The following is a 9581-nucleotide window of genomic DNA, read 5'->3' on the forward strand; positions in this document are numbered from 1 at the left end:
GAGACATGGTGCCAGGTCAACAATCTCCTCCTGAACATCAGCAAGACTAAGGAGCTGATAGTGGACTTCAGCACAAAGCAGGAGAGGAATTACCAGCCCCTCACTATCAACGGGACGCTGGTGGAGAGAGTGGACAGTTTCCGGTACCTAGGTGTTTACATCACACAGGACCTGACATGGTCCTGCCACGTTAACACCCTGGTGAAGAAGGCCCGGCAGCGTCTTTATCATCTCAGATGCCTGAACGACTTTAAACTGCCCTCAAAGGTGCTAAAGACATTCTACACCTGCACCACTGAGAGCATCCTGATGGGAAGTATCACAGCCTGGTTTGGGAACAGCACCAAACAGGACAGGCAAGCTCTCCAGAGGGTGGTGCGATCAGCCGAGCGTACCATACGCACCGAGCTTCCTGACCTGGACACCATATACAGCAAGCGGTGCTGGACCAGGGCCAGGAAGATAATGAAGGACCTCAGCCATCCCAACAATGGACTCTTCTCTCTGTTGCGGTCAGGGAAACGTCTTTCGTTCCTTGAAGGCAAACACAGAGAGAATGAGGAGAAGCATCTTCCCGCAGGCCATTCGGGCCCTCAACCAGAACACCTAGAGTCTGGACTTTCTGGACATACTCCCACAAGACATGACATTCTACCTCAGCTGATTGTTGCACATGCAATAATTGCACTACTTTGTACTCTGCACTATTCTGTACACACAATACACTTTCACTGTACATCTTTCCTGTACATCTTTGTGTGCACACTGCACTGTCACTTTACTCTCTGTTAAATTGGACATTTATACTTGCCTATAGACATCTACATATATATTTTTATATTATCTACATATGCACACTGTACATACTGTATTCTTTTGCGACACCATTTCAAAGTTAACCATTGTACTGTATTATATTAGTGTATTATATTTTTGTTTTATATTTGTTTTTTATATTTCGTTTTTATAAAGCAATTTTATATTATATATTATACTACTATTTTTTTGTTAATATTTTTATTATATTATTTTTATTTTATTTTTCATATTTATATTCACTGCTATTGATACTACATATATATATATATATATATATATATATATATATATATATATATATATATATATATATATATTATACATATATATCTATATATCTATATCTATATATATATATATATATATATATATATACCTAGACATACAGTATATTTGCATATGCATATCTGATCTGACACTGACTTTCCACAATGTCCACACTTTAAATTTTAAATTTTTCTCTTTTTTTTACTCTTTCTTTTTGTGTAAGACAGTCATAAAAAGCATTTCACTACATGTCGTACTGTGTATGGTTTCATATGTGACCAATAAAATTTGAATTTGAATTCGTCTCAATGAAAGGGCATTCTGTCCCCAGGTTAGTGTGGGTGAGTTGGTGTATCTGCGTCACCGGCCTCCAGGTAGAAATAAGATTCAAGATGCCTGGAGCCCTGTCGCTTATCGGGTAATTGATATAATTGGCACGACTTACGCTGTGGAACCCCTAGAAGGTGCGACATCCAAAAGAGTTCACCGATCTGATTTATGCCCAGGTGCCATGCCCACTCCTAGGCCTAGGGGTGTGGACAAGTCTCTGCCAGATGCCCAGTCTGTCGCCATAGATGAGAATGAGACTTTTGAGCCATGTTTGGTAGTAGTGGAGGAGGTGGTATAACCGATGGTGAGAGGTGTTACAGACACTCCAATTAATGCAGAGTGTCCAGGTACTTTGGAGCTGGGAGGTGACAGCACTGAGGGTAACCTGGTGCTGGGTACAGGGGACACTGGTAGAGACACTGCAGAATCTGGTGGTGAGGGTCTTAACACTAAGGTTGCAGATGAGTGTTCTCAGCCTCAGGGGTCTTGTGAAACGTGTCCTAGGGTTCAAAGAGAAGTACCAGTTCCAGCTGTGCGCAGGAGCAAGCGAGCAACTGCGGGTGTTCACATGAACCCCTTCCATGCCCCCAGGGCCGCATGTCTTTCAGTAAGCACTGATATGATGTCTCAAGTGTTAACCAGTATTGGTACTGCATTGTTTGAGAAAGCCCTACAGGGTATCATGAATACTGATTTTGTAACTGAGTAGGTCATCTAGGGCGTTGACTTGTTGCAGGGGAGAATGTAACTGGGTGGTACATAGGAGGAGTTTATTGCTTCTTCTGCATGGTGAAATTCCCTACTTCAGTTATTTGTTGTTTAAAATTTATGAAATAATAAACGGTGTATACCTGTATTTTGGAATACCTGGGAGAGACACGCATGCGCTCTAGTTTTCAGACATGTTGCGTGACATGCAGTGAACAATGGAGAGGAGTTGTGCGCTCTCTGTGGAATCGTGTTATATTTGAGACCATCCAGCATGTACTGCTTGATGCTGTGGAAATTCAGCTTTTGTAAAGTGAACGCGGGATGTAATGTAGGAGTTCATGGTTATTGTTCCCACTGCCATATTGTATAGTGTAATACCACATTGTTTTGCATAGTAATTTTGTTGTAAACCATACAATATAGAGCTGGGAAAAGTTTAGCTGTAGCAGCTCTGCACACAGTTACTTTCTTTATCTGAAATCCAAAGTTTGCTGTATATTTTGGTTGGTACCTAAGTGAAATCTGTGAGCCTGCACTGTTTCTTGTACCTTTTTGAGAGAACGGTGCCAGGACAAATTCTTTTGAACGTAATTGTATAAACTACAAAATAAGTGAAACCGCTCCATGTGTTCCTGGTGGTAAATCAAAATCCCCGGTCACATATAAATTAAAAAATCCTTAACAATGAGATGGGAATAAGTTGCATCAGGGAGTGTGCCCTAAAACTACATCAGAAACATGGTATCAGTGGAAATGAAGCCAAATTTCTGTATTCTCCAATAAAATACATTCATTTGTAAATTTTTGTTAAAAAAACAACATTTTAATGACATGACATTTAAGTTTCATGACAGCATTCACTTCATTTGGGCTCCATGGTCTTTTCACAGTTCTCCGTGATTTGGCCTCTGCAAAATAAATAAATAAATAATATAAATACAATAAATACAAATAAAAATTATAAACACAGACCACACACATATGCGTGTTATACTTGGCTACTTGAATGCATTCAAACACAGAAGCGTTTACACTACGAAAGCAGTCTGATCTAACGTATGTTTGATTACTTCTGGAACTGGTGGAAAATGGACAAGCTCAAAACATTTATAACCCATTTACACATGTATTTAATGTCATCCACTTCTGATGGGATTAACAAAAACGTAGCTAAATACTGAGTGTAAACGGAGGCTAAAAAGCAGAGACATGACCAAACCACCACTTTTCCATCAAATGTGTAAAAATATGACGGTCCTCATAGGGAGAAACTGTACTTACAGTTCATGTTAGCATCATGCCCATCCCCCGATACACAAGTGATGAAGTTGAATGAACAGAGAGGGCTACATTTTACTCAGAGTTTGAGACGTCACAACAACGTCTTTAAGACACCAGTCCAAGTAAAACAGTCTAGTGTGATGCTCAACCCTCTACATCTAACAGTGTGTCAAGAAGGAAAATATGCTCACTTACCTTCTCTTTCCCTGATGTGGAAGTATTAATACTGCATTCGGTCTCTCTCAGCGATGTCTCTTCACACAACAACTGTAAATGTAATAAGAAAAGGTATCACAATGTGGAAATAATGCTTGCCAATTGGCAAGTAATTCTAGTGCTCAGTGTGATGCACAAATACAAATAAATGAACAAACTCATGATACATGACTTACAAGCAAGTGGTAATTAAGAGAATAAAAGGGTAATTAAAAGAATGAAAATAAAACTATGACGGTCCTCATAGGGAGAAACTGGAAATAATGTGGAAATAATGCCTGCCAAGTGGCTACAGCAGTTAGTCACTTTTTCAGCTCTGTTGTGTACACAGCAGAAATTAAACAAACAAACATGCACGAATATTTTAAGTTTATTTTTCATCGTAATTTGCATAATCAAAAACTAAATACACAAATGCGTAACAAAATACAACATGGTTGACTTTCAATAATAAAGAAAATAAAAAAATTTAAGACATTACATACCCTTGAATGCCATGGCCAAGAGAAATCTCCATAGTTGTATTGTCATGTCCAGCACCCCAACCCTGTGCGGGGTTCGAACCCGGACTGCCATGGTGTTGCGTGCACGTGCCTGCACGCCGTGGAGATAGAGACCCATACACAGGATTCAGTGATGTGCTGCTTTTATTACATAAAGACAAGACAGAGGGCAGCTAACTTAACACTAGACATTGCATGGTGTAAAACTAAACAAAAGACAAAACCTGAACATGGAGAAACAAAACCTAAACATGGCAAAACTAAACCTGACATAACACCATGGCACAGTTAACAATCACAGACAAAGACATGAACACAAGGATCCCTATTTATAGGGAGAGACATTAGGGCTAATGGGATACAGGTGACAAACCAGGAATGGGAACAATGGGAAGGGCGTAACACAAAAGACACAAAAAAGCAGGCTTCCAAGGTTCACCTGTCAGCACCCTCTCTGGGCCTGGCAGGGAACTGTCCAGCTGTTCCTGACATAACACCCCCCCCCCAAGGCGCAGCTCCCGAAGCGCCCACATTAAAACTAGAGGACGCCCCAGGAGTAGGCGGAAGACGTAGTTCATAATAGAGGGGAGATGCAAGTCCTGATGTAGTTCATGAATGGAGTCTACGGTGATGCCCCAGGTCCCAGGGGTAAGTTGACATCCGGCCCTGGCAAGAGACGGGAGGGAAGCGTCTTCCACCCGTGGTGTCAAGCGACGTCCTCCACAGAAACTCCATCGCAGAGCGGCGTACCCGGCTGGCAAGGTGGTGGAACCACGCCTCCATAGGGTCTGATAAATAGGGGGGTGCCCCCCAAGACATGGGATCGAGCGGCGTCCTCGACCTAGACAAAGATGGAGGCACCTCCCTGGGGAAACAGGGAGGGAATCCGCCGGATGTCCAGGGCTCTAGCCAGCAGACTGCAAATCCTTACCAAAGACAGGAACTAGCTGGGAATCCCGCTGGGTCTCAGAGATGGTCTGTGATTCTGTTACATCCGGGACCCCCACCCTGTGCGGGGTTCGAACCCAGCCTGCCATGGTGTTGCGTGCACGTGCCTGCATGCCGTGGAGATAGAGATCCATACGCAGGATTCAGTGAAGCGCTGCTTTTATTACATAAAGACAAGACAGAGGGCAGCAAACTTAACACTAGACATTGCATGGTGTAAAACTAAACAAAAGACAAAACCTGAACATGGAGAAACAAAACCTAAACATGGCAAAACTAAACCTGACATAACACCATGGCACAGTTAACAATCACAGACAAAGACATGAACACAAGGATCCCTATTTATAGGGAGAGACATTAGGGCTAATGGGATACAGGTGACAAACCAGGAATGGGAACAATGGGAAGGGCGTAACACAAAAGACACAAAAAAGCAGGCTTCCAAGGTTCACCTGTCAGCACCCTCTCTGGGCCTGGCAGGGAACTGTCCAGCTGTTCCTGACATGTATGTAACCTCGTCATCTGGAAAGATATGTCATATATATATATATATATATATATATATATAAACCATATAAACTATATAAACATCCCACTCAACCCTTTGACATGCCATCATGATGATATCAAAAGCATTTATAAAAGTGTATGAATTGTTCATACAAACTATTTATGACTAAATTAATTTACTCAAGCATTCATCACTATATTATGGTTCACAAATATGTCATTAAACATGCCTATGAACTACTTGAAAATTTCGTCTGTACCAAAAAATAAATTAATACAAATTATTCTAATTGACTCGCACGTGGCACATAAAATAAATGTGTTGGAGACACTAATGGAGTTGTGGATGATGCTAATGGAGTTCCTAATAGATATTAGCCTTATTAGCCGGCATACACACAGTTTAAAGCTATCCAGCCTAAAAATCTGTCTGACTCACACCACCATAAAGATAAATAAAAAAATGTTCTTACCTTCAGCATGAGCAGATGACACTCTTCTGTCGTTATTACAGGTAAAAACTTCGCTGCAATTAAGCTAATTTAGCTTAATTATTATTAATCTCTCCACCACACATCAAGTCCGCACGTTCTTTGACGGACATCAAAAGCAGCCAATCGCTGACGAGGATTCTGCAGCTTGACCAGTGACCTCCGCAGGTTCATAAGGTCGCTGACTTTGACGGACATCAAAAGCAGCCAATCACTGACGAGGATTCCGCAGCTCGACCAATGAAATGTGCGCACTGACCGGCTGATATGCAAATGAAGCTGAAGTAGCGCGAATTGCCGATAGAGGCAGATTATACACTCTGAACATACACTGATACACACGAAAAACGGGTGGAGCGGAATTATTGAGACTTTTTCCCAAAAAGCAAGAGGTAGTTCAGCGCATCTAAATAAGCCTTTCTACGTTGCTCGACTTATGAGGACATCAGCCATGTCCTTATAGTTACGGTGTGTCCTTATAGTGTCGGTATGTATTCAGGCTTTTTGTCCTCATAATCCGGCCACACCAACCCACACACACACACACACACACACACACACACACACATAGCCTCCTAAGACCTGAGCTTACATTTTAGATTTCTTCTACCTATTTATGGTTAGGAGGAACCAATAAATATAAAAACCAGATATTATCTTTGAACATGAAACCCCTTATTTTTGTGTACAACAGGTTCCAGTTACAAAGAATTAAATATTATGGTGCACACAACCAAAAATGTGATGTCCTCATATGAGGACGCCAGGTCTTAGGAGGATAGTGCAATTCCAGGATCTTTATTTGTATCAGATAAGTCCTCCAAATATTCGGTTTTGTGTTTGGATTTGAGTAATGTGTGAGAGGGTGTAGTCTATACCTGAAGTTTTTCTGTTGTTGGTCTGTGTTTATTTATTATTTACATAGCTCAAACAACTTGGAATGGAGTCTGGGCACAGAAGGAAATGTTCTGCAGAACTGACTCTTGCCACTATGACAAAACAAACAAACAAGCAAAAAAACACCATGAAAGAGAGAGAGAGAGAGAGAGAGAAAGCATGTTTTTCCTTTTATATGTCACCTATCTATACCTACCAGATTACAGCAGACTATGTAAAAACTAGGGCTGGGCAACGATTAAAATTTTTAATCGCGATTAATCGCATAATTGTCATGAGTTAACGCACGTTAACGCTCTCTCAACATCCCACCCCTCCCGTCACCCATGGTTAGTCTGTGTGTCTATTCAGAGCCGCTGAGTAATAAAATAATAATAAAAATAATAATAAAAACTGCGTTATAAAATAATATAAAATAAATATAAAATAATTGTCGGCGTTAATTAATTAATGAGTTAACACGATAATAACACGTTAACTTGCCCAGCCCTAGAAAAATCTTTTATTGTAATTTTAACCATATATAGCTGATACATAAAATAACATAACATATAGCTACAAAACAACACAGAACTAAGGACAGAAAGTAAGTTGTCCTAGCTACATAAAGTGCAACGTGTGCAACCTAGTGCAAACAGTGCAAGACAGAAGACAGTGCAAACAGATAATACAAAACAAACCAGTACAGGACACATACATAACATACAAAATAAAGACAGAATAACGCCCACCAGTATACACTCTTCAATGTATAAGCAGTGCAACGTGCAAAATAGGAGAACTGTAAACAAGAGGATTCTTGTAAATATAATACACTTTTTTATAGCAGCAGTTGGTGGCTGCTTGTAATTCGTGCAAAAACAGCATCAGCATCAATTGGATAAATGTTCAAATACAGCACGTAAACAGTTATAATATAAGTGGAGTTATAGACATGTATGTGTTGAGTTTGGAACAGATCAGTTCACAGAGTTGAGTGTGTGTGTGTGTTCGGTACAGTTCATTTCTGGTTGTTGTGGAGCCTGATGGCTTGAAGGAAGAAACTGTTACAAAGTCTGGCTGTGAGGACCTGAATTCTTTGGTACCTCCAGATGGCAGGCATGTGAAGAGTGTGTGTGAGGGGTGTGTGGGGTCATCCACAATGCTGTTGGCTTTGCAGATGCAGCGTGTAGTGTAAATGTCTGTGATTGAGGGGAGAGATACTCCAGTGATCTTTTCAGCTGTCCTCACTATCCGCTGAAGGGTCTTGCGATCCGAGACGGTGCAATTCATAAACCAGTCAGTGATGTAGCTGCTCAGGATGCTCTCGATGGTCCCTCTGTAGAACACAGTCAGGGTGGGGGGAGAGAGATGGCTTTCCTCAGCCTCCTCAGGAAGTAGAGGCGATGCTGGGCTTTCTTGTTGATGGAGCTGGTGTTGAGTGACCAGGTGAAGTTCTCTGCCAGATGAACACCAAGGAATTTGGTTCTCTTGACGAACTCCACAGAGGATCTGTCAATGGATCCTAAAGTCAACATTCATCTCTTTAGTCTTGTCGACCATCAGACACACTCCACCTCTCCTTGACTTCCTCAACTCCACTGTTCTGTCTTTGCAGTGAACCAAGAAAAACTCTGCCGACTGAATGACATGGTCCTGGACAGCTGGGTTCAGCCATGTCTTGGTCAAGCAGAGGAGGTTGCAGTCCTGAATGTCCCTCTGGAACTTAACCCTTGACCTGAAATGGTCAAGCCTGTTTTCCAGAGACTGGACGTTGGCTAAAAGAATACTAGGTAAGGAAGCACAGTGTGCGCGTGCCCTCAGCCTGTTCCTGATACTGGTTCGTTTCCCTCATGGGTGCCAGCACGGGTCACTTTCTTTGTTATTCCTCAGTATCTCGCTCAGCTAGGATGTGTCCGGGTTTAAAAGCGGTGAAACGGGAGTGGATTGTAGACCAATAGATATAAGAGTATCCCTGTCATATGTAATGATGACCATCTTGTGAAAAGAAATCAGTAGAAATGACTATAGATCTGAAAAATAAACAAAAAAACAAAACAAATTGTGGTAGGAGCAGTTATGATCGCAACCGACCTCACCGGCACCATCTTGGAATTGAGGTTGCAAAGTTTTTCAAGCACATCATCATGCAGGTTGGTTATTACATGATTTCCAAACTGTAATAGCATCTGGCAGCTGTATATATGAACAGCGTTGTCTTTGGTGTCCATGTACTTTATGAAGTTGGGATAAACACATGAACAGCACCATGTTGGATCCGGAGTGGGGGCTGTGTGCTATTGCTGGGCCAACATCTTGGACCTGTGAGGGGTGTGTGGGGTCATCCATAAAGCTGTTGGTTTTGTGGATGCAGCGTATGGTGTAAATGTCTGTGATAGAGGGAAGAGAGACTCTGATCTTTTCAGCTTCTCACTATCCACTGTAGACAGTGCAATTCCCAAACCAGGCAGTGATGCAGCTGTTCAGGATGCTCTCGATGGTCCCTCTGTAGAACACGATCAGGATGGAGTGAGGGAGATGGGCTTTCCTCAGATGCTGAGGTGCTGCTGGGCTTTCTTACTGATGGAGCTGGTGTTAAGTGACCAGGTAAAGTTCTCCACCAGAT

This window comes from Hemibagrus wyckioides, linkage group LG28, assembly GCF_019097595.1.
Source record: "Hemibagrus wyckioides isolate EC202008001 linkage group LG28, SWU_Hwy_1.0, whole genome shotgun sequence".
Taxonomy (NCBI): domain Eukaryota; kingdom Metazoa; phylum Chordata; class Actinopteri; order Siluriformes; family Bagridae; genus Hemibagrus; species Hemibagrus wyckioides.